Below are 25409 nucleotides of genomic sequence, written 5' to 3' on the forward strand. Positions count from 1 at the left end.
TATGTCCAGAGTAATTAGTCACAAACAGGGGAAGTAATTAAGAAGACATCAGTGATAATTTCATTCTTTTGTTTGACTTTTTTCTGGCTTAATATAGATAATGGGAGAAGTTAATAGAAAATGGTTTGCTACTCTTTTGGTATCCATTAGTGTTGGTTTCTTTCAAGGCATGTGTAACTCTTTTGTATGTGCTAATGGCTTTGTTTGAGTTTGGGCTTGGTGCCCAGACTTCCCTCACCTCCTCTACAGCAGGTCTTTGGGAAACAGCAGCCCATCCTCTTTATGGACAGCGGCTGATGTGGAGAATAGAGCAATTTAGCATAATTGCTGATGGGTATTAAGTGAAGGGCTTTGTCTGGGCAGTGCAGGGCACTGCTATCATTAAAGTAAACAGCCATTATCATATATGCTGTTCACCTGCTTTACCGCTGCCCTTTGCCATACTTGGCCCTTTGGTGCATACAATCTAATACCATTTTTTAGCTTTGCTCAGGTCGTATCACTACCATTTACTAATGTCAATGTCCCAGACAGTTTGTGACCCGGAGATTAATTTTCCAGTTGCAGCATATAAATGCACACGCATATATCATTTATTGATTGATTTATTTATTTAGTTTATCCCCTCTAATCCATGTTATCATATAAACCTAGAAACCAAACCTATCTGATTGATGAATGACGTGCTGCATACAATGGCAAAAAACATTACTCTGCATTTGTAATTCTTAGGTAGGCAGTCATGGTAATTGTGTCCCGGAACAGCTAATTGAGGGTTAGTTTGTTTGTTTGGACTGAAGTGATTATGATTAGTTATGAGCAATTGGTAATTAAACTGCTTCCACAGAATGTTGTGCTTAAAACCCATCAGCAAGCTCTATCTTTATATCTTCTTAACCCTGGTGAACTGCAGTGAATGTCAGTCATTAGCATATCAGGCCATGAATGCTATTGAGGTAAGACAAGTTCAAATGTTACAGAAGCAGCATTCATAGTGTGGCATTGAAATGTGCCGTCTTTGGTGATTGTCACTGATGTTTCTTGTATTGACGGCACAGTCATTCCCAGCCTTATGAAACTGCACAGCTTTTTGGACAATTTGTGAATGGAAGCTCAGAAAGTGTTATTCATGAAAATGAAAGAAGTACTTAACCATATGAAGCAATGTAATGCTGAAAAGATAATTTTACAATAAATCAATGTAGAATATTTTTTGTTTATGTTTTGCCTTTCAGCTAGAGAGAAACTATATGACAATAAAACTATTATAAATGACATGCTTTTACTTGCCTCAGCCACTATTATTTATCACTTGTAAACCACCTTGGATAAGTCTATGCTACATGTACATTCTCATTCATGTACAGTCTTATTTTACCGAGCATTATTCAGATTTTTATAAATCAGCCTGAAAAGATTTAATATTTTTCAATATTTTATAATATTTAACATTTCCTGAATTTGAATGCAAAGCTCACTAATGGAGCCACTTACCCTGAAGGATCTGGCAGGCTTTACCCCACAGATACCGGTTAAGCAAAAATGCATGTTTGAATAATTCATGTCTAATCTGTAGCCAAAACAAAAGACAATGTTTTATATCTTGGCAATTCACCAGCATATACACTACCAGTCAAAAGATTGTGGTGGGTAAGACTTTCCCCACCACTTAATAATAAGCCTCAACAACTAACTAACAACACAACAAAAAAAATAATCATTTACAACAAACCAATTATTTACAAAAAAAATTTTACATACAACTTAAATAAATAAAAAAAAATACTTGGATGTAATTACATCTGTAATAAATTTCTGTAATTACATTTACAATTACACTGTTGACCCATCTCTTACATCTTAACCCACCCTTAAACCTACCCATACCACCAAACCTGTCCCTAACCCGTATCCCACCACAATAGCAGCAAAAGTGTTTTGAAATCCAATATAAACACAATAAGTACATTGTGCTTTTTTGATGTAAGTACATAGTAGGTAAGGCCACTTAATATAAAGTGCCAACAGACTTTTAAAATGTTTTTGAAAGACATATCTTATGCTCACCAAGGCTGCATTGATTTGATCAGCGTCACATGATCTTTTCAGAAATCATTCTAATTGGCTGATTTGGTGCTTAAGGAAAAAATATTATTATCAATGTTGAAGACAGTTGTGCTGCTTAATTGTTTGATGAATAGAAAAAAAAGTTTCTAAAGGGCATCTCTCAGTCCTAGACAGTGACACATTTAACCTACTCTATTTTTTTGAGGTAGTTTTGTAGGTATTTGATAACTGAAGACGCAAAGTCAACAACTTTTAACTCTGTTACATCCTTTACACTAACACTTATGATGTTAGTTTGAATTCTGTGCCACACCAGAGGGCATCTTTGCACTGTCTACATTATGAGTAATGTGTGAGTTTGTTTAACATGGGTTATCGACTGCAGAGCAAAAGCAAAAGAATAATTTCTCAGAAACAACATCCTGCAGCAACCCGTACTCTATTTACCTCTGTCATTATACCCTTGCTGAAACACCCATGCATTTTCCATTTTGTGGACCTCTGATTAAAACGTGTTCAGTTCGGATATTGATGTCAAGATAAGTCGTTATTTAGCGGTCAGTTCCCTGGAGGGCTTTTTATTATTGGTGCCCTGTCAGTGGAGCAGTCAGTAGGGTCAGAAAATGAGTAATGTCTGTGATGGCATCGATTGAGCTGGAGAACAGGCAAGAATCATACAAACCCCCCCCCCCCCCATAATAAGAGCAGTGAAACGGTACTTTCATCTTCAGATTCATCTATCATATTCAGCTAATGCCTGTTATATACCTGACCCGCCACTCGATCGCTATTGATCACTGCTGTGAATTTCCTTAGGGGGTAAAGGAAAGGATTTGGCAGTGCCTAATGCCGTTTAACCGATTCCAATTCTTTTTGGTTGCAGTGAAGATGATACAGTCGGTGAACTAGACAAATTCCTGTTTTATCTTCCCCGCTGCAGTTTTTGGAGCTGCTCAGCCTCCCTGAGGTTATAGCTACTCATCACCTGATTGGATGGAACCGGATCTGAAGTTAGTAGAGCTTTTTTAGTTGAACTCTTTAGTTCACACCTCTGTGAGGTGTATGGATACACACACTCATTCGCTCAGTTGTTTCCTCTAATGATGTCCCTAGGCACATGTGCATGGATGTACAGTGATGTTTACTCGTATGAAGTCATGTGAAATCATAATACTATATGCTCATATACTGGACTGTGTGTGTGCGCCTGAGGTTTTTATGATATGATGCTCACTTGAAATCAGATCTCACATCCTTGTCCACACTGTCATCGAGGTTTGGATATGGACATATATATGTATCTGACCTTTCAGTCTATTATAAGAAGAGTGTAATTCATCCCTCAAAAGGAACAGTGTGTGCTTGATGTAGTTTATTGCTTCTCATGGTTTTACAAATAGCTACATTTAATGTTTTCATTCTAGGCATTCATAAACATAGTTTAGACCCCAAAATTAGAACAGTAATGCATAATGATTTTTTTTTGTGCATTATTATTATTATTATTATTTTAATTAATTTTTTTTGCAGTTTTTATATGAGTAAACAAATGAAAAAATGAAATTTTGTCATACACATGGTTTAAAATTTCCACTTGCATTTATATCACAACTAGCCCTGTGTTAGTTTGTACTAGTCATTCCAACATTTGTGGGGAGGTTTTTTTTTTTTGTGGAGCTGAAACCAAACATTTCTATACAGCTTTGATAAGATATAATTCTCCAGCCTCTCTCAATGAATTATCAATACCCTGTGGCCTTAAATTGAATTGTATTTACAGGATTATTCTTTTGTTCCACACATGAATTTAAAAGTGATCCAAAAAATGTTCTTTTGTAAATCAATAACAAAATATTGTCTTTTAAATTGCTTCATACTTTTTCATGAATCTTTTTTGATGTATTTTGTGGGATGGAGTTGACGCTGCGTTTACATCAAACCATATTAGCATCGGTTGGTATCCTAGAGTAACAGGATTAGCATTCGCTGTTGTCTGTGGGATAATTCCTCTGTCATAGCAGCTCAGTGCGTTGTTGACAGCAGCAGGCTTGTAGAGGAACTAGGAATTAAATGACATTTAATAGTAATTCCATGACATTGAAATACAAAACATTAGAATGCAAAAGAGAATGTAAAACATTACTGATTTAATGAAAGATTGGAATAAGGCCACAGTTTGCATATGGTGCAGTGTGTTTACAGTCTTTGGAGGTTGGGTGTTTGTTTACATGAGGGAACATCTGACATTTCTGACTCTGTGTAGGAGTTCACATAATGCTTTCGAGGAAACCGGTAATTTTTGAAAGCTTCCAACTCGCCTTCCTATTTCCTGCCATTGCCCTTTTTTATAGCAGATGACATATCTGCTAGATAATGGCAGCTGGCATTGAATTGGAAACAAGTTATGATTTTGTGAATGTTTGTGTGTGTTTGGCATGGAACCGAAAAAGAAAATTCATTGCAACAGAAAGTGAATATAATTCTGCTTGGTTGCCTTGAAATCTTACCTAACATTTCACTTCAGTTTGTGTTAACCCTTGTGCTCTACTGATAATCCTTTTTTTTAATTTGGTGTTTCTGGCTTTTTAAAAATGGCTTGTAAATCTTAGTTTAAATACAGTATTTGGTAATAATATAGCATAATCAGAGATTTACAAGCAATTTTTATAGGCTAGTCATTTTTGACTGGGAACACCACAAGTTTAACAAGGTGAAGAAAAATCCTTAAAAAAACCCTGCAAAAATCAGTAAAGTTTTAATCCAGTGCATTAATATAAACTAACATTTTCGGGAAAAAGAAAATTCTGTCCAGGTCAAAATGGCCAGAACACAACATGAGGCTTATTTGTGTGTGTGTGTGTGTTTTCCATGTTACATTTTGGTTAATATTCTGAATATTTTTAAATCATTGATGTCATCTTTATTCAGTACTTCAATATTTCTTTTACACTAATAGGGTATTTAAAATGCAATATATGACACTGTGCCTTTCTTTCCTTGGTGTTTCCCAGTAGCTTTTTCAGCATTCTCTCTATCTCTCCAGGTATCTCCCTCTAATTAAAAACAAAAAAAGGAAAAAAAGAAAAACATAGTTCCAACACTGTGTCATTGTCGTACACGTACATCTCTTTATTTTGCACCCAACCCTTAATGAGCACTCAGTGCTCTTTGAGCCGGTTGGGAATAATTAAGATCTCCTCTTTCGCTCATGCATATGGTTGGTCTCTGATTAGTGAGTTCATGAATATGTATAGGTGTGCTGAGAGAAGAGGTTTAAATTGGGTCATAACGGCGTGATATTCTGTTCCGGTGCTATGAGCGAAGCATAACTACACTCTCTGACACTTTAAACCGTCATACTTTTAACCTTCCTTACCAAAGAACACAGAAGGTTCATCGAAACTCTACAGAATCCTTCTGACTTAAAATTGGCTACTAGAATCTTATGTCAAAGGACACCAGCCTTTTTCGTATTTATGGAATACACCTTCCTAGCTGACAGATTCTTTCTTATTGGGCCCTGTATTTACTTTGCAATAACTGAATGTACCTTACCAACCTCAACCTGTCCCTTTTTATGTATCTTAAAGCAGCAAGATTTTATTAAAATCATTTTATATTATTATCCGTGATTAAGTAATCTTAATCTATATTTTACTTATTTGTTTTATTGTCTTATTTATTTTTCTATTTATAGATCTCATTGCACTTGTATTTATTTATGCACACATTTTAATATTCTTTCTTTTTTTATTTGTATATTTATATTTCAATTACTTTTGCAGTTTTCCTCCTCCATTGTCAATCACTTCAGTTCAGTTATAATCATTAAAACTAAAAACTTTGCCATTTTGAGCAGATCTGAGTGGATTTCATAATACACCATCTCCTAAAGTAAATGCCTTTGATTGGCCATTGGTTGTTTAACAAGACCGTGATTGGTTAGACCAGTCAGCTAAGGAATTAAAAGATTTGATGGCATCAAAAGAGAATGCTTTTCCTGATTAGTTAATTGATTTGTTGATTATTTTTTCAATTAAGCAAGCAGCTTTGATATGACTTCTAACCAGAATGTTTGTTTTGGTTTTCCAAGTACAAAGGGCAATCATCTCTGACCCCAAATATTATTTTGACAGCCCTCTTTTCCATTTTCACTGTGTTGGCTTGTTCTTTAGTTATCAAAGGTCATTTTAAGGTTTTCTTTAGAGAACTGTTCAGCAGAGATTGCTCCTGCAAATATACTCATCCTCTTGAGGTAGGAACATGCAAAGTGAAGTTCAAAAACCTTTTTGTGTGTGTGTTAGAGTGTATTCTTTGTTTTTCTCACAGAATGAAATTTAAAGAAATAATTTATCTCCAAAATTTCAACATTTGCACATTTTATATTTGCTATCAAAATATCAGAAGGCCTGCCAAGTGGACATTTCCACAATCTACTTGACTAGAGTGTGAAGTGCAAGATGCTGGACACCACAATTTTACTGTTAAAATGCTTACATTTTGTGTTGTGGCTGGCACACATGGAAAATTGTCATCAAGCTACATGTAAATTTTGCTGACATGTTTGGTACTATATTATGTGCTAAAGTGAGCCACAGTTTACTGTGTTTGCATTGAATTTACCCAAGTGGATACTTATTAAATCTCTGTTTTTGTTCCACAGAAGAAAAAAAGTCATGCAGGTTTGGAACAATAAAAGAGTAAGTATAATAAGTGTGTGAGTAAATGACGTGGGCTTACGTCGACCATGTTGTGCTCAGAGATTTATTTAGTTTGGAAGTTATTATAACTGTGGAAAAATGACTTTACATAAGAATGTTGAAGAAAGAGACAGCCCTCCTGTCACAGAACAAATCACCTGACCCCCAAACCTACTTGTTACTATGGCATGTGTCACCATATCTGTCGTCTGTGAGAGAACTAGCTCTCTCACTGGCTTTTATATTGAACTTTTTTTAGATCCCTATACAGGGTGACAGCCAGAGCACCGTGGACAATGAATGATCTTTACAAAGCTATAACTTTGCCATCTAAAAGCTTTCACAGACCACTCTTTTATTTAACACTTACTTTACCTTTCAAACTGAAGTTGCATTGCAATTTGTAGGCTTACTGAAATCTGTTTCTCTGAGAAAAAAATTTTGACCTAGAAACCATTGGCTTCAAACAAGCTGTCTGATATTGTGCTTTTGCTGAAACACTGAATGCATTGCTTCTTTCTCGAATGGAAAATGTCATTTGTCAAAACCTTTAGAGAAGATATAACTCTTAAACAGACTCCTGCCTGAGGAGTACTGAGTTCAATTTGACTACTAACAAATAAGCCGTTGTGTATCCATTGGAGTAGGCGGTGACAGAATCCACCTCATTGAACTAAAGCAACATGTGGCCAAACCCAGAAGGAATCCAGAGAGGGAATCATCTGTGCAGTGGAGATAGACCACATTCTCACAGCTGCTTTCATCAGCTTGTGGCAAAATAACAGACAGATGAACTGCTAAAAACAAAAGGCTGCAGCATTTCTGAATATAGTTTTGCAAAGACCTGTCGTTTTCACTGGAGTACCATACAGAGTAAGTATGGAGAGAATTTTTGTGTTATGTTTTGCAGTAATCCAAAAGCCAATAGAAAAAAGCTGTTGGTGTTTTTTTTTTTTTTTGTCTATGGAACCAGGGTTATGCTAAATTTTCTAACAAGAGAAAAATGTCTGAAAATACGAGCCGAAAACATACATATAATAATATATATTTTGCATCCCTACTACTCTCTGCAGTTTGGGTCGCCGTGATTTTGCCAAGTAAGACAAATGATAGCTGATATACAAGGTTGTAGAAGCACCAAATCCTGATTTTACGCCTAAAACAGATATTTCCTGAAAAGTTATCTCAATTCTGATTGGTTGATCGGAATGTTGTTCCACAAACACAACAAGGATGTATAATAACAGCTTAGGCCTATACATTATTTGGATAATTAGTCCAAAAAAAAAAAAAAACATAGCGAATAAAATAATGTATTGATATTAAATATTAAGGTAACACTTTACAATAAGGTTCCATTAGTTAATGTTATTTAACTAACATGAATGAGCAATGAACTATACATTTATTACAGTATTTATTAATCTCTTTATGTTAGTTTTAATAATAATAGTTGTTCACTGTTAGTTCGTGTTAATTACGAGTACATTAACTGTTAACAAGCACAACTGTTGGTTTTAATAATGCATTAGTAAATGCTGAAATTAACATTTACTAAGATTAATAAATGCTGAAGAACTATTGTTCATTCTTAGTTCATGTTAACCAAAGTAGTTAACTAATGTTAACTAATGAACCTTATTGTAAAGTGTTACCAATATTAATATAAATTCTTTCCAGGTTTATTGTGTTACTTTCAGTAAATGTGTGGTTATTTTATTGGCTTGTTTTTTTTTTTTAAGTTTAATATTAAAATTATTGAGTTAAATAAAAAATTCTTACAAAATTATTTTCTATTATTTAATAAAATAATAAATAATCATTACAAAGCATTTTGGTTTTGGTTTCAGTTTTCTGCCAAGTGCATCCAGAATTTTCGGTTTCGGTTTCTGCCCAGAATTTTCATTTCGGTGCATCCGTAAAAAATACCCACCTTACACTGAATCCCATGACCTGAGGTTGCATATAAAGGATATGTGGCCTTTATTTATTTAGGAAGTGATGGATGAAATGATGTATTGGGTTGCATAGAGATCTGTGAGCAAATATGGCGGGGATGACCTGCTACGGATGTCTAGACAGATACTACAGGAGTTTTAAGCTTGAGAAAGCATCAAATCTATGACACACTCTCCCATTACTTTGTGTCCAGGTGGGCTGGCCTGATGGATAAATGTTGTCATGTTCAGAAAAGCCACTTGACTAATGGTTTCCACCATGCATGAAGCCATGAAATTACGTAGCAATGGCTAGTTCAGTGACAGTGCCTTGTTTTCCATTTGGTTTCTGCTTTATTGTGCCGAGTGATTTTTGGAGATGGAATTTAACGGAGGCAGTGAGAAAAGAGGCGCCTGTGTCTGATCCGCCGGTGTGTGTGACGGAAAAGCAGGGCTGGATGTCAATCTGTGAAGTCCTCTGTGGAATTGGATCCAAACCAAGAGGAAAGACTCTGAATGAAGTGTCTCTCCATTTTCACTCTCGGCTCAAGAGGAACAATAACAGATGCAGTTGATAGGAAATACGCATTCTGAGCAGCAGAGTAATTCAAGAGTTAGAGAGGATTTCTATTTTCTTTTTCACACACATTCTAACCAAGCCTCAAAACCAGTGCAACACCATTGTGTCAGTCAGGCCCCCCGCTGGAGCATGGATCTCTGTAACAGTGGGACTAGAAAGTATTCCGGCATGCCATCCGGTCAGCAAACAGGCCTTGCTGTCATCTTCAGCCCTCCACTAGTAACATCCGTAATTACCCACTGGGTGGTTTGGAGGAAGTTGGGTGTGTGGGGAAAAAGCCCTGAAATGGGTCAGCAGGGCCTTTGGGTTCAGGGTAGCAGCAGCTGTATTTAAATCTGACAAGTGATTAACTGTGATTCTACGAAACTTTGGTGGGAATTTTTACTAGTATTTTTAATATTTATTTATTGATTTATTTTCAATTAGTGTTGCTGGATGGCAGGAAAGGGGATGATGGAGCTGTCCAATAATGTGGTGCTGAAATGCAGTTGCAGCATGAACAACTCTGGGTGGGCTGTCTCGTGCTGTGCTTTTTATCAGCTCTAACTCAGACTCCTGTCATCTACCAGATGTAAATGGATTTTATGTTATAATTATTCTAGCCCTTTCAAAATATTTGCTGATAACGATCCACTTATTTTCAGCATCACAATAACTCTGAAATCTTATCAACAAAACCCTCTGTAGCCTAGAAAATAGTTTGTTTGTTTGTTTGAGCTAATTCAAACAATTTTTAGTCTTTCTGCTTCAAAATTTCAAATTTAATTCAATGTAATGCAATTTTTTGCAGTGCAACTTCTGAGTGAAAATAGTTTCTACACTTTTTTTTTTCAGTGTATACGGTAAGGTAACTTAGTTCGAGTCAACTGCCCTGTTATCGGATGAGCACAAAATTTGAACTGAATTGAGCTGGATGGTGACACTAGCATCGGCACTGTTATTTAACCGAACTGAATTAACATTGAACTGACATGAGCTGAATAATGACGCTATTTCCTTCTGTAGAGTTTCGTAACTGATGACATTTACAACATTGGCATTGAACTGAATTGAAGCAACACTGAACTAAATTGAGCTGAATAACGACACTGTTGTAAAGCTGCTTTACAGCTGAAATTGGATTTGTTTCTTAAACTAGTTTTACATTTACACTTATATTTTCCCGTTTATTCATGTGAAGCTGCTTTGAATCAATCGTATTTTATAAAACGCTATATGTGACTTTGACTTGACAGTTAACCAATACACAGTTTTTTAGTGTAGCATTTTTTGCGTTGATTTCCTCTCGTTATTTTTACAGTGTGCGTTGAGGGTTGTATTTCAGAAGTTAACCGCCGTGAGAAATAGCTCAGGCAGTAATGAGCCGTATCTGTGGATCAATAGCGTGATGATGCGCCGAGCGAATGTGTGAAAGAATGCGCGAGGGGTGGAGATCTGCGCTTTTACTTTCCACTCCACACAGTGCAGACGCAGCTCACCGCTGTCAGAAGAGTCGCTCACTTGTACTCTTCCTTGAGTTTTTCATTTAGCAAATCAAACCCTTTATGTAGTCATCTTTTTTCTTTCTTTCTTGTAACATTGCTGGTTTCTTAATTTGAGCGCGTCACAGGGCACCCGCGGTCTCCAGCGCTCCTCCAGCACAGACGCTGATTCTCTATCGCCCTGCTGCGGTCCTCGCTGGAGCTGTGAGATTTTAGTAAGCACCGCAGGACCCAGAACTGCAAAACTGTTTGAAGTAGAGAGCTTCCTCTTGTCCAGCGCGCCCATGGAAGGCGACGTTATGGATAAACTGGAGGACATGGCCTCAGTGTGCCATCACGGGGGATATTCCCGCCAACCAAAGTGGAAGATCTATCATTTCTGTTGACCCCGCCACCAAAGTGGAGATCACCACATTAACACGCATGAAATCACTTTAATCAGAATCACAATACATATAATACTTTCAAATCACCACAAAATATCAGTTAATTTTAATAAAAATTCCTTAAAAACTATAAGAAGGTGATCAGGCTATACTTTCTGTTGACCACCTGTATAATGGATCAGTTTTTGGTTTTATTTTATTCCTTGTCAGCACAGAATCCTTTTCTTATTTAAAAACAAACAAAAAACATACATTAGGTTCAGCACAGAATCCTTTTCTTATTTAAAAACAAACAAAAAACTGTGTGGTCTTAAGTTGAATACTTGGTTCTTTTGAGAAAAGTTTAATTTTTCTTCTTTCTATAGGGGTTTTCCGACCAGCATACATGAGTAATTATATAGATCTATAAAAAACAAAAAATCTTCTAACTGAGAGCGTCTACGTCAGTATTTAGATTGGTCTATAAGAAGCCCAAAAGATTTTATACCCTGTAACTGTTAACGGAACACACTTTTTTTTTTTTTAATTATTCCTTCATACATTATAATCATACAACTGAATATTTACATTTAACCTAATAACTTTTTTTTGGGTTACACTTTATTTTAAGGTGTCCTTGATACATTGTAATTATACATTTGAATACGGAGTAATATCTACATGTAGCCTACTTACTGGTTTAGGGTGGTAGGATATAGGGTTTTTGCATTTTTACCATTTTTGGATATGACTTGCATGCAATTATGCATAATTTATAATTATTATATTAGTAACTACAACTTAACCTAAAACAAGAAAACTTATTTAAATTAAAACCATTTACCAATATTAGATATGACATTAATTTTAAGAAAATTAAGCTTTAGAAGGAGCTGTTCACATGAAAATAGTTTGATTCCGGACTTTCTGGCTGTACAGTATTGAAATATCTAATAACTATCCAGTTTGAGTGAAGATGCATCTCTGCTACATAGGCAATTTTAAGAAGGAATTGCAAATTATATTGTTATGTTACATCAAATCCTTTTCAAAAATTCCACAAATTCTCAGATGAAAATAAAACACATTCAAAAAAAACATAAATCATCTTCACATTCCATCAGTAATAAATTTCATTTTTGGGTATTTAGTTGTATCACAAATAATGCTTATTTATTTGTATTAAATTAACTTACATTAACAGCAAATAAATGCAAAATTTGGGTATTTAGTTGTGTTACATGAACTGCTTGTTAGAGGAAATGCATCTTCAATTTCTTTTTTTTTTAGCTTGTAAAATGTGATATTACTACTAGTTGCCAAATCATAGCACTGTAGTACTGAAGCAAACAGTGAATATTCATGAGAGGGAACATAAAAACCCCACCCAGATGTCCTCACGTCAATGCATACAGCCTTCACTACAGTACAAAAGAGCAGAAAGGGATTTTTTCCTTCCCTGTCCACTGATTATCGTATCTGGGTGAAAGTTTTTTGGCGGATGCTTATATCATCATCTCTCCTATCAAGAAAGAAAAAATAAAACACATCAGCTAAAAAAACATCACCTTTACTCTCATATCACAAACAACATTGCTCTCAGGACAAACAACAAATCACTAAAATGCTCTTATTAACTGCTGCTGGAAAAACAAAGTACGCTGGGCTATTGGTTCAAAAACAGGTTCTGAGATTTGGTGAAAATGAATTTGAGTCATGGGGTTCTGCAGCCAAGACCACAGCCGGTTCATTGCTCAGACTGATAGGTGGGCTATTGGTTTGGGTTTTCAATCATCTTGAGGAGTAATGGATACGGCTGGCATACTCAACATCTGCTATATCTTTAATAGTCGTTTATAGTCAATTATACACGCTCCAGTCCAATTTAGAGAAAATTATTTTACAGAATTTCCCAACTTGACAGTCAGACCATCTATTTAATGAGAGCAATTTCCTGTGCAAGTAGCTAATAACCATAAGCTCGCAAACTTCTCAGCTGCAAGTTAATATCGCCTGCTGTCTGCATGAAGAAAGAAAGAATACTGATTATGGGTGTAATTTAGTCTGATTGTTAGCTGAATAAATTTCTCTGTTAAAGACCAAGACTTCATCACATTAGCTAAATGTGATCTCAACTGTTTTTAATGAACGAGGTATAAATTGCTTTTTAAAACTGAAGTACATTTGCAACTAAATGATTATATCAAAATACAAGCTATAGTGCCCATTACACAAAACTCTGCAGTCTTTAGTAAGAAATTGCATTTTAATTTGAACTTGACATGACGTACATTTGACAAGTATCATAGAATAATAACACAATATTTTCTAACTTTTTCTCCACACTTTTCCTCATACTCCTTGTAATATTAAAAATAAGGGAATGCTAATGGGTTCAATATCCATTATAAAGGGATTTCTGTCATATATCAATATAAAAAGAAACTTAAAATAGGAATATGAGGTTGTTCAGTAGGATCTCATTTGATTGTAAGAGAATTTTTAGAAGATTCTTGTTTGATCTTTTTAGGATTGGTTCCTAATTCTAATTATCAAATTCCATTAGCTTTGCTTTATTGGTTTTTCTTAACTCTTCCTGCTTCTACCTCACAGATAAAAAACCTCATTAGTGTTATCAAATATGTGATCAAATTATGGATTAAAAAAAAAATGCTATTATTGTTATTTTTAATTGAATTAGATTTTTGCCACCTCTTTGCTGCTGTGATTGAATCAATGAATAAGTAAATCTATTGGCCCTGAACTGTTATGGCCTTCTCTGTCAGTGCAGAACATTCTCTCCAGGTCTGTGATGAGACTCGGTATGGTGGTGGTGGAAATCATCGCCCGCGTTTGTTCTCTGTAATTGATTTAGTTTGGGCTGATTATCAGGGGATTGTGGCAGACATGGAATTGAATTGCTTCACTTCCCCTTCCAGATTCCCTCATAACCTGCTGATGTTATTGGAGAGCAGAAAGTTTGGTCGGACATACCAGAGGCTTTGTGATAATCCTTATCACAAACACACAAACAAATGCTGTCCTGTGGGTGAGAGATACGCGATTGATCCAGTTGTCTGGCACTAACTGGGTTTTGGGTTTTGATTGGTTTGTGTTGTACTGTAGTCAAATGGCAGAAAAAAGTTTTTGGATATACTCAGTGGGTCGTAAGCATTAGAAAGATACTTTGTTTTGTTATACACTACTGTTTAAAAGTTTGCAGGAACTGAGAATGTTTTTCAGAGATTTATGATTGAATTTTCATTGATTTGAAATCAATTTTACACTCCATTTTCTCTGAATCTGATCATTCTTGAACTGAACACATCTGTCAGAACAGATCTCATGACTCAAATGTGTACATGCACACACAATGTGTAGTTACTGCTTTTTACTTTAAAAACAACAGTGAAAACAAAAAAAAACAAAAAATACTTTTTTTTTGTATTACTACTAACCACCCCTCCTCACTACTAACAACACCCCTAAATCAGCTTTGTGAAATTCTGATAATGCTTCAAATAACAAATATGCATTTTAACTAGCAAAACCTTTTTGGATACTGCTGCATTGTGCTATTAAATATGCTTGAAATGGCTCTTTAAAATCACAGATGTTTCTACACCTAAAACCATTTAATCCCAAATATACTGGACATCAACAAAGCTCCTTGCTGCTGGGAAATATGGTTTTAGCAAGGGTGTCCCTGCCAAAAACCATGTGTCCCTGTTGTTACTATCCTTCATGAACAGCTCTCTGTGTTGTACAAGTGGAAGAATAAAGTTGCAGTTGTTGGCAAGCTTCAGTTTCACTGCAGATCCACATCCTCCTATTAGCTGACCTTGCAGGTGAGGAACCAGATCATGGAATACATCTACATTCACTCTGCACTCCTCTGCTGCTAGACTCTCTGGGCTCTGCTCTGCTGAGAAGGGCTCTATCTGGTGGGTTTTTGCAAACCTGGAGATGATTTATGGTTGGGGTTTAGCTCCATTCTCAGTGTGTGACTTGATTCCAAATGGAGCCGTGGTGTATTGTAAGCCGTTATTGTTCTTTTGCTATTCGTTCAGCTCCAGTGCCTTTTATTGCTGGATTTCCTCATCTGATTATATATGCTTGAAAAATGGAGCACCTTTAGTCCCAGAGTTGTGAATATTAGAACAGACATTTACATATTCCTTAGTGTCCTGCTTCCAACATGTCTTCCTTCCAAGAGTTACAGTCACAAATATCAAAAATATCAAAACTTACAGCCCCTTCAACATAACAAAATTTGAAAAAATAAGAATTACATCATTCATCCAAAAAAATATCCAGCAGTGAATGGGTGCCATCAGAATTAGGGTCCAGACAGCTGAAAAAGCATCACAATAAACCAAAAACATTGTGATGACTTTTTTAGTTTTAGCTTCACAAGACATTATTTTATGGACTAGTTTTAGCTTCACAAGACATTATTTTATAGACTGGAGTTGTGTGGATTACTTGTGGATTATTGTGATATTTTTATCAGCTGTTTGGACTCTCATTCTGACGGCACCCATTCACTGCAGAGGATCCATTCATGGGCAAGTGATGTACTGCTAAATTTTTCCAAATCTTTTCTGATGATGTAAACTCAACTGCATCTTGGATAACCTGAAGTTGAGTAAACCTTCAGCAAATATTCATTTTTGGATGAGCTATTTCTCTAAATGCCACCAAATGAAAAACAATCAGGGCTGATTTTGCAGATGCTACTTGAACTTTAACTGGTGATGAAGCAAGTATCCAAAGTGAGACTGAGAGTAAGAGAAATGTGAAAGATGGATGTATGAATTAATAGACTGGATAGATGGATGGATGGTGAGGTCTTCAGTGTGTGATAAAGATGCAGAATCAATGCCAAAAGATGTGAGAGGCCAAATGAGGCTCAGAGATTTACAGTCATTATGTATTCACACTGTAATCTACTGCAGAAAAGGTTGTGTGCGTGTGTGTGTCCTAGTTTATGCATTGTTTTCATTCAGTCTCTGTTCACATCTTTTTGTCCTGTTTTTGCAGTGATTTTTGTCTGTAGATTTGATTGCCATAATTGACATCTGTAGGAATCAACCAATATTACACTGCGTCAATTTTAAACCTTTAAGAATAAACAAGTCTGTGATATGGCCAGTATGTGATTAAAATGAAATCATAGGTTGGTAGATAACAGGTTTTAGGAGGAGGGACTGAGTGTCTGACCTCTGAGTGTCACCGAGGGAAGCGCTTAATATGGTGAATAGTCTAACAGATGGTTGAGGAAAAAAAACACAGCTGCTGAACGGATGGATGGGCTGGGTGAGAGCTTGGCCAGTTGTTAATTGAGCTGGCTGATTTAGTATGCGTATAAAAGTAGAGTGAGTGTGGTTATGCCTGTGTTTTGACAGAGGATTGTGTCAAATCAAAGAGCTCAAAACGGCTGTCTCACAAACCTAGAATTCTCTTGTGTGCTGTTCGGGAGCGTTGTGTGATGTGACAAAGATTCTGGGAATAACAAGAGGCTTGTCTACACTTGCAGTTCAACTCTGATCATTATTGGGCTTATTCAGTCGAGTGCAGCTGACCCTTTGTTGAAATGAAAACACATCGATTGCATCACAGTTTTGAATGCCTTTTGTCAAAACAACAACTGACTCATCTGATTAATATCAGCACTGATGCTTTCACATAACTACTAGTAGCCTAGCTTTTTTGTTTTATCACCACTCATTTGTTCTTGGTTGTTATTGTAATGTGGTTGGTTGGTTGGGTGTGTAACATCACTATTGCTTAAAAGCAACATGTTTTTTTGCTTTCTTTAATCAAAATATAATTACTTGCTTCAACATGCTGACATCTCATGAAGGCACTGACAGGTGGACCACCAGATCAAACACTATTTAGTGTAGCGGGGAGGGCTTTTTCCCTGCGTGACCTGCATCACTTTTTTTCCACTTTGTGGTGGTTAAATTTTTTTTCTAATGTTCTTAAAAGTGTCTTATACTCACCAAAGCTTTATTTTTTTGTTCAAAATACAGTAAAAGCAGTAATATTGTGAAATATTATTATAATTTAAAATAACAGTTTAAACAGCTGAATTTTCAGCATCATTACTCCAGTTCTCGGTGTCACATGATCATTGAGAAATGATCTTAAAATGCTGATTTGGTGTTCAAGAAACATTTCTTATTGTCATCAGTTATGAAAACAGTTGTGCTGCCTAATATTTTTGTGGAGACAGTGATGCATCTTTTCAGTGTTCTTTAAACTTCATACAAAATGTATTTTTGAAAATCTTTTGTAACATTATGTTATAACTGTCACCTTTGATCAGTTTAATGCATCCTTGCGGAATAAAAGTATTAAATTCTTGCAAAAAATTGTATTGACCCCAGTGCATACATATGCATAAATATTGCATCAGAGCTGTTGGTTATTCAGTGTTACCATCTTTTAAACTGAGTCATATAGTCCTTACAAGTGGTGTAGACTGATAACTAATGTCCCTCTAATTACTTAATCACACCATTACCAACACTTTAGGGATTTATTTTTAATTATTTTTTTTTTTAAAGCAATTTTCATTTTATTGTGCAATATGACACTTCATTAATATCTGACTCGCTGAACCTGTTTTATTATTTGTACTGTCCTCTGTAAGCAAATACTCAACATATCTATCATATAAAGAGGTAACTCAACTTAAATGAGCACCATAGATCAGTATTTGCAGTGTAACAGTGATTAACCGTCACATTAGTTGCATTTACAAGCAATTGAGCGAGAGACATGCAAAACGAGATCGTTGGCCCTCTGGATTGTGACTTCACTAAAGGTTTTTGTGGAGATTTATGCATGGTTTATGAACAGCGTTTGCCAGGATTTAATTACGCTGTTTCATTCTTGTTGACGAGATAGAAAAATGCTGACACTCCTGTTTTTCTGTAATTACTCCTTGAGGAGAAGACAGAGGGATTGTAGATCATATTGCATTTAATGAAACACTATAACAGGACTTCCTAAGTCTTAGAAGTGGCACAGGACCTTTGAGAGACATTCTAATAATGTTCTGTTTGGTTGCCAGTGCCCAGTGTGCCTTTAGGTGACAGTTAGATAGAGCCTTAAGACGGTAAATTACACCCTGCTGGCCCTCTTTTGTTTTGACTCAAGGGAAATGTTTCGCCTGGTGTTGTTCATACTCAGTCCTGCCCTTGGCTTTGTTCAGAGTTCATCAAATAGCCATGATGATAAGGACTCTCCATTTACCCAAGAGTCTGTCACGGTGGTAATACCCCTGTCAGGGTGGCCAGAATACAAGAGTTTTCATTCCAGATGACATGATGAGCGACATGATCCTTTCCTCTCCTCAACCTCCAGGTCTGTGGCTTGGGGCTGAGATGCACTCTGAAATTTCTCTTTGCCCCTCTTATCCAGATAGCAACTTGAATTACTTTTTTCTGCTTCTTTGAACCAATAAGGATTCATTGGCTGGCTGAGGAGTTTAGAATCTATTTTGATCCCTCCGGCTGAAATAGCTTCTCCCGCATGAGGGTGCCAATTACAGTGCCACTGGGTTCTGGGAGACTGTGGCTGAGAAGGGGATTGGATCACAAGTCCAGTAGTGTCAGACCACTTCTTTAGCAAAGAGAAAGAACTGATCTGTGGTGCTAATATCTCCAAAGTGAGATGTGTTATAGCATCACAAACATCAACACAGAACATTATGATCCAGTGCAAGCATTCAGGAGAGTGTTTACTATGAATGTTTATTGATCAGAGAACACAGAAGAGGGCCAAATCGTGAGGAACTGAATCAAATAATCTTTTACAAGAGATCATTTACACTGTACTAGTTCATTGTACTAATAAAAAATACTGTAACTCAAAACTACCTCCTCACTTAAAAAAGAACAGTTATTAACATTAAGCTGCAGAAACCGTGTTTACAAGTAAATGTAGCCACATTCAAACATCTGTTCTGAGTTAAGAAACTTTTGTTTAGAAACATTTTCATTTGTATTATTATTTTTTTTTTGTTTATATTTCTATCATGACAACTCTCTAAAGAGTTTATAACGGTAATGGATATGACAATGTATTTGGTCTCGATATAATAGATGCTGAATTGCTGCTGTTGGTTAACTTGGCTACTGCCAATACATATACAGTGCTGTGAGTATTTAAGATATACTGCTGCTGCACAAGTAGCATGCATATATATATATATATATATATATATATATATATATATATATATATATATATATATATATATATATATATATATATATATATATATATATATATATATAATAGCAGGTCTATACAGGTGGAGCTTTGGAAGGCTGAGGGTTTCAGGGGACTGAAAGAGAAATGCTCTATGGCTAACCAGCCATTTAAAAGTAAAACAGCAAGCTTATTGGCTGTGTATGCAATGATCCAATCAGCTTGTGCCAAGTAGTTTAGTGCTATGAGTATCAGTTTGCATTAATGACCCATCAGCCTGCACCATCTAGAGTTTCATGACAGAACTTGTGGCATGAATGTGAATTATGCACATTAATAAGTATACTAATAAAAAAAAATTAATTGTTACTTTAATTTCCGAGATGACCCTGCCTCTCTTGCCTCCTCTTACATTCTTTTCTTTTTGTTTTGAAGAATGTTTTAACGGTTGCCCATACCATGAATGTACAATAATAGCATATACATTATGTGTGTATATGCACACACATACTTATATATATATATACACTCTCCTTAGTAGAATATATGTAGACCTCTGAAAGAAAGCATGCATGACGAGCAAGGCATTGATTAATGATTATTTGTAAATGTATGATTAATGTCCTGTCTTTTATGGCTAAATTTAAACCTTTCTTACACACTTCTCACATTTAAACTGCAGTGTTCTAGGATTCCTCTTAAGATGTAGTTGTGCCTCAAAGCCCAGAGGAGTTAATTTGAACTTACGGTCTGTGTTTGAACATCAGAGATCTGTAAGAGCCTCTATACGTTCAGACAGTCAAGCCCATTTTTAAGACTATAGCGTAATGGCTCTCCAGAAGCCTTTATTTCAACAGTTTTAACAGTAAGTCATTAATCATAAAACACTTGATTCGCTCTTAGTACTGCAAATTTTCAGCTTTTCAAACTTTCGTTGGTCTGTATAATTTATTACATGCCTTTTTAAAATACAGACTGAACAGAAAAAAATCACATGGCTTCAAGTCAATTTTTAATGTGAGTTTATCCTGTTTTTATAAAACACTGCCTGTGTGCAGTTAAATGTTTGCTTCTTGCATTAAAGCAGCAACTTCTGCCCCTATAAATTAACTTTTTGGTTATTGGGTTCTCAAGGGTCTATATTGAACCGGTGAAGGATTGTGAGACTAATTTAAAATATTTTCAATCGCAGGAATGTTTAATAGGAGAATTGACTGTTTTTTTCTGTCTGTGTCTGTTTGACGACAGCATGCATTAACAATGTGTAGCTAACACTCATCGGTGTTAGAGAACAGTTTCTGCATTTTCAAACAGCCATTATACAGTCCAGAGCCACAAATAAAATTAAATTAAAAGCCAGCTGCTCTGACATTGATATTGTGACAGAAATTAGATATTTTTCAAGCCTGTCGAATCAAATTAATATTTTTTTTTTTTATTGTTTTCATTGAGCCCGTTTCAATTTTCTAGGTGTACAATGCTCTATTTATAGTGGTTTCAGACTAGAGTTTGTTGAAACTGCATGCCAGAATCACTTTCTGAATCAATCTGCTCTGATTCAACAATCCAATAGATGTCAAGCACTGAATGGAATGCAGAACTGTTAAATTCTGCCTAAGGTACAGTTTTTGAGCATAAATTGTATGTGACCTTTATGTTATCATGTAATAAATGTAAAGATAGTGTCTTTATGTTTTGAATCACGACTTGTCATGTAGTTATTTAGCAGACTGTTTAATTCAGCATTCTCCAAAGAGCAGTTAAATGAAATCACAGCGGCACACTGAGAATCTGTCATTTCAGCTCACTTTTGAACCGAGGTTCATTAATCAAGTAGACATTGGAGATGATCAGACTAACTTTCCAGTTCATGATGGACCCCTACCTGCAATCTGAGTGGTACCTCTTAAATAAATCCCCTAGAAAGGCCCAACCACAAGACTTCTATAAAAACCATGGTCCAAAATCATTAACTCTTACAGCTTGTTTGCCAAAACGCAATTCATGATTTTGTGCAGGAAAACCCAATAAAAAAATGAGTATGCCACAGCAATATATGTGTAGTAAGTGAGACTGACGTCACCAATGACATTGTGATTTTTGGGTCTCACGTCACTCCAGGTGCGTATATCAGATCAATTCCCACCTCGCTTAGTTCAGTGCATCAGTCAAGGACTGTTAATTTGGCAATATGGGAGTGCTTCTCACAAACTGTTCAACAATTTGAGATTCACAAACTGGAGGGAGTTGGTCAACTGATTTATCTGAAAGATTGGTGGTTTAGATAGCTATAGAGCCTTGGATCATCAACAATCTCTTTCCTCGTCAGATCAGAAACTCAGAACGCTGTATCTGCTGCTGTCTCTCTGAATGTACTGGAGACTCAGAACAGTGTATCTGTTATTGCCTCCTTCCACAAAGGTTGGAAAAACTGAGCAATGAGTGTCTATTGGGAAGGTACCTTTTATCTCCTTCTGATGAGGAGGAGACTGGAATCTGGCGCTTCTCCATTCCAGAAATTTGATTGGCCACTTGTGTCTGAGGTGGCCATGGTGTTGCCTGCCCTATAGTGTGGAACTCATTTTCATATAGTGGAGTACAAAGTTAAACAGTGTCTTTAACATTTTACCCATGCAATATTTCTTTACCAAACCTCTTTTAAATGATTACCAACCCCATTGGGAGCAAAAAGAGTCCAAACATGACAGGAAACTGTTGAACTATCACTTGTTCATAACATAATATGTTAATAGGCCTGCTCCCGTGAACTGTTATGTTAACAGTCAATGGTCATCAACATACACTGTACTTCATCTGAGGATTAAGTGAATCCCTTGCAGTTTATGTCCATTTACGGTCTCCAAACATGGGTATGAATGGATTTGGATAGATCTTTGGGGCCTTTCTTTGTTTCGGCCACTGCTGTTGCCTCCACAGATCTGGAGGAATTTTTATGGCAGTCATTTCCTAAACCTTAGGATTGGGTGAGGATGGTGAGAGTCAACCCGTAGTCCAATGAGAAATCCTCTTTTAGGTGGTTGTGGGTGCCGAAGGTCTCTCTTCCTGTCCTGCTAGAGGTGTCTGGCAGTTGTCTTGGCATCTTATCTGATGGTTCCGAACCTTTGTTTATGTTCTTCCATCAAGATCCAATCACAGTGTGGCACATCTTCCTCCACACCGGCAGTTAGAGAGGGGACCTCTGGTCCTTGTGAGAGATGAAGCGATATGACGTTCCTTTAAGATGATAAACAGGTTAAAAATAATAATTATAGATAGTCTGTGTATTTATAATGCAGATAAAGCTGTGTTTCCAGCATCTGCATAATTTGTGTATGTGAATGTTTATGTTTTATGAAGCATTGATTGAAGAGATTCTTCTATATTGTGTTAGTGCTCTGCTAATGTTTTTGTAGCCATATGCTGCTCCTTATGCTTTTGAATGGATCACTGAATTTTTGGAGTGACTGGAGAATAATGATGAAAGTGTATCTTGCTTCAAAACACACAGAGAAAATGACAAAAAATGTATTGTCGTGATGTTTTTGTGGCTGCTAATGGAAGGCGATGGATGGTTTCTGAAATGACATGTAAATGAGAGCTCCATTAGGTTTATTTGTGAGGCCTTTGTATTATTTTATGCCTGAACTGTTTGACCAAAGTGACCTAGTTGATTAGCCCTTAATTGACTCTCTTTTTCTTCCTGTTTCCCCAGAAACCTGTTAGATCGGGACACGTTCTCCAAGTCTGATCCTTGTAAGTACTTCTCTTTTTTTCATAGCTGAAGCACTTGTTTTTGAACCTAAAATTATTTTAAAACCTCTCTCTTTCTCTCTCTGTTTTTTGCACATTCAAAATACCCCACTGACATGTTGTTCTCTGGTTCGTTCTCTTCCACACACCTCTTCGTCTTTCTTCTGCTTTCCACACTTTGCCTGCAAATTGTCTACTCTGCTATTTCTCCAAGTTGCCTAAACACATGCATAGAATTTGCATCACAATGTGACAGCTTTTCTTCACTATCAACAGAAATGCAGAAGTGCTTAATATATGCAGAGCATGAGCTCAGCCCCCTGAATACAAATGCTTCACGATTCATGGGGACATTTAGACATGTGTACAGTAAATCTCTTGCTGAAGAGATGAGATTATGAAATAGAGAGCAATAGGTCAAATAGTCTGGCCACCTTTGCAATTCTAATCTTTGCAAGAAGAACTTGCTTAGACATTGCTCTTTCATCAAGGAAACTTAGAATTCTGTTAATCTTCATTTAACCATCATGCTCCAACTAATAACTTTGAAATGAACCTTTTTATTTTCCTTTAAAGTCTAGCAGTTAAGAAAGCATCTTATCATAACGATGTAGATGTTTGCACGAGCACTGCAATTTGGCACTCCAGTAAAATCCAGTCATGTTTTTTTTACATTGCACTTTTTTACAAGCAGTTTTACAGTACTAAAGTGTCAGTATCGCTTTCAGTTAGAATTACTAAGCAGCTCCTCACTTTGAAGCTAGGTAATGTTAAATATTTTTATTGGTGAATGCAAGGTGTTTAAAATTAGTTTTTTTTAGAGTTAATGTTTTTTAAAGATAATGTTTTTAATAAAATATTTCACTTAAAAATAAATAGCGTTATCACTTTTTTTGTTCCATAGCCACATATCCTCAAAAAGAGATGTTGGGCAAATGATGTGTCTGTCAGTTAATTTTTCACACAGTTAATCAAATGGTGAATGAGAATGTCTCTCTGTCTGTCATTCCATTTTGAGTGCCACATTTATTTATATTGCAAAAAAAAAATTGTTATTGTATAATAGTAATGTAAGTAATCACACTATCAAAAAATAAAAAAACAAACAAAAAAATCAAATGAAACAAACCCAAATTTAAAATAAGCTAAAAAATTAATGGTTAGTCGATTTATCATTCTTAAAATCATTAGATTATAATTATCAAAATAATCATGTTACAGCCCTACGTTGTATAAAATTATTTATAAATATTATATAAGGCAAATAATTTGGCTTGTGATTTCTTCCGAAATTCTATACACAAATTATAGGAAATTATAAAGTCTATTTCACATGAGAAAAATGTAAGCAGGAAACTCATTTTATTCAACTTTATTCTCTGTTTCATTTCATTATTGTCTATAAGAAAAATTGAGACATTAACAAAAGACCTCCTTTGTGACGACGTTTCTTTTCTGTGAGCTTCTAAGCTTCTCATTATTCAGCTGTTCTTCAGAGATGCATCTACAGTAACTGTAACATAAAAGCTTTTTCTTAAAAATGAAATAGATGCTGATTTCTCTCTCTCTCTCTCATCTTCTCAGTGTGTGTTCTGTACACTCAGGGAGTGGAGTCTAAGCAGTGGCGTGAGGTAAGTGTCCACGTTCAGGAACAAACCTACAATCAGCTCTGACAGAGGCTCCCTCATTTGCCCTAATCAGCTCTGCATATCCTCTCTATATCTCCACCCCCTTCAGTCTCTCCGCAGCCCTCTGGTGCCCATCACTGCCCATTGATTCTCCTGTTGAATATTCATGAACATGTCCCCATGGCAGTGATTGACTGTTAAGATGATTGTACACTTTCCGTTAGCGATTAGCATTAAAGTCGATCTGGCTCTAAAGTTACAGGCCAATGCATTTGTAATGCTTCACAGCTCACTAAATGTGATTTTTCACACTTAAATTGCGTTGAGCTGGAGGACCCGGCCCTTGGATTTGGTAGGTCATTGCAATCAGCTGAAAATCGGACATCCTCAGGCTATCATATCCATCACTGAGCTAGCAAAAAAGACCTTGAGTATGAAAAATTGCACTGCGGTTCTCTTTTGCAAGTCTTGGTTTGTGTTTCAGACCCTTTTAATTGAATCCCCTATTAGTGGGTGACAGTTGTTCCAGCATGTGTTCTCAAGGCTGATGTGAATGCGTCAAAGCAGTCGTAAATGTCAGGATGTGCGCATGAGGAGCTGTAACAACTTTTTGACCCAAAATAAAACTAGTACCCGTGTCGATGTTCCTTCTTCACAGACAGCTTTGATGGAACA

This window comes from Cyprinus carpio, chromosome B8 (genome assembly GCF_018340385.1).
Source record: "Cyprinus carpio isolate SPL01 chromosome B8, ASM1834038v1, whole genome shotgun sequence".
Taxonomy (NCBI): Eukaryota; Metazoa; Chordata; class Actinopteri; order Cypriniformes; family Cyprinidae; genus Cyprinus; species Cyprinus carpio.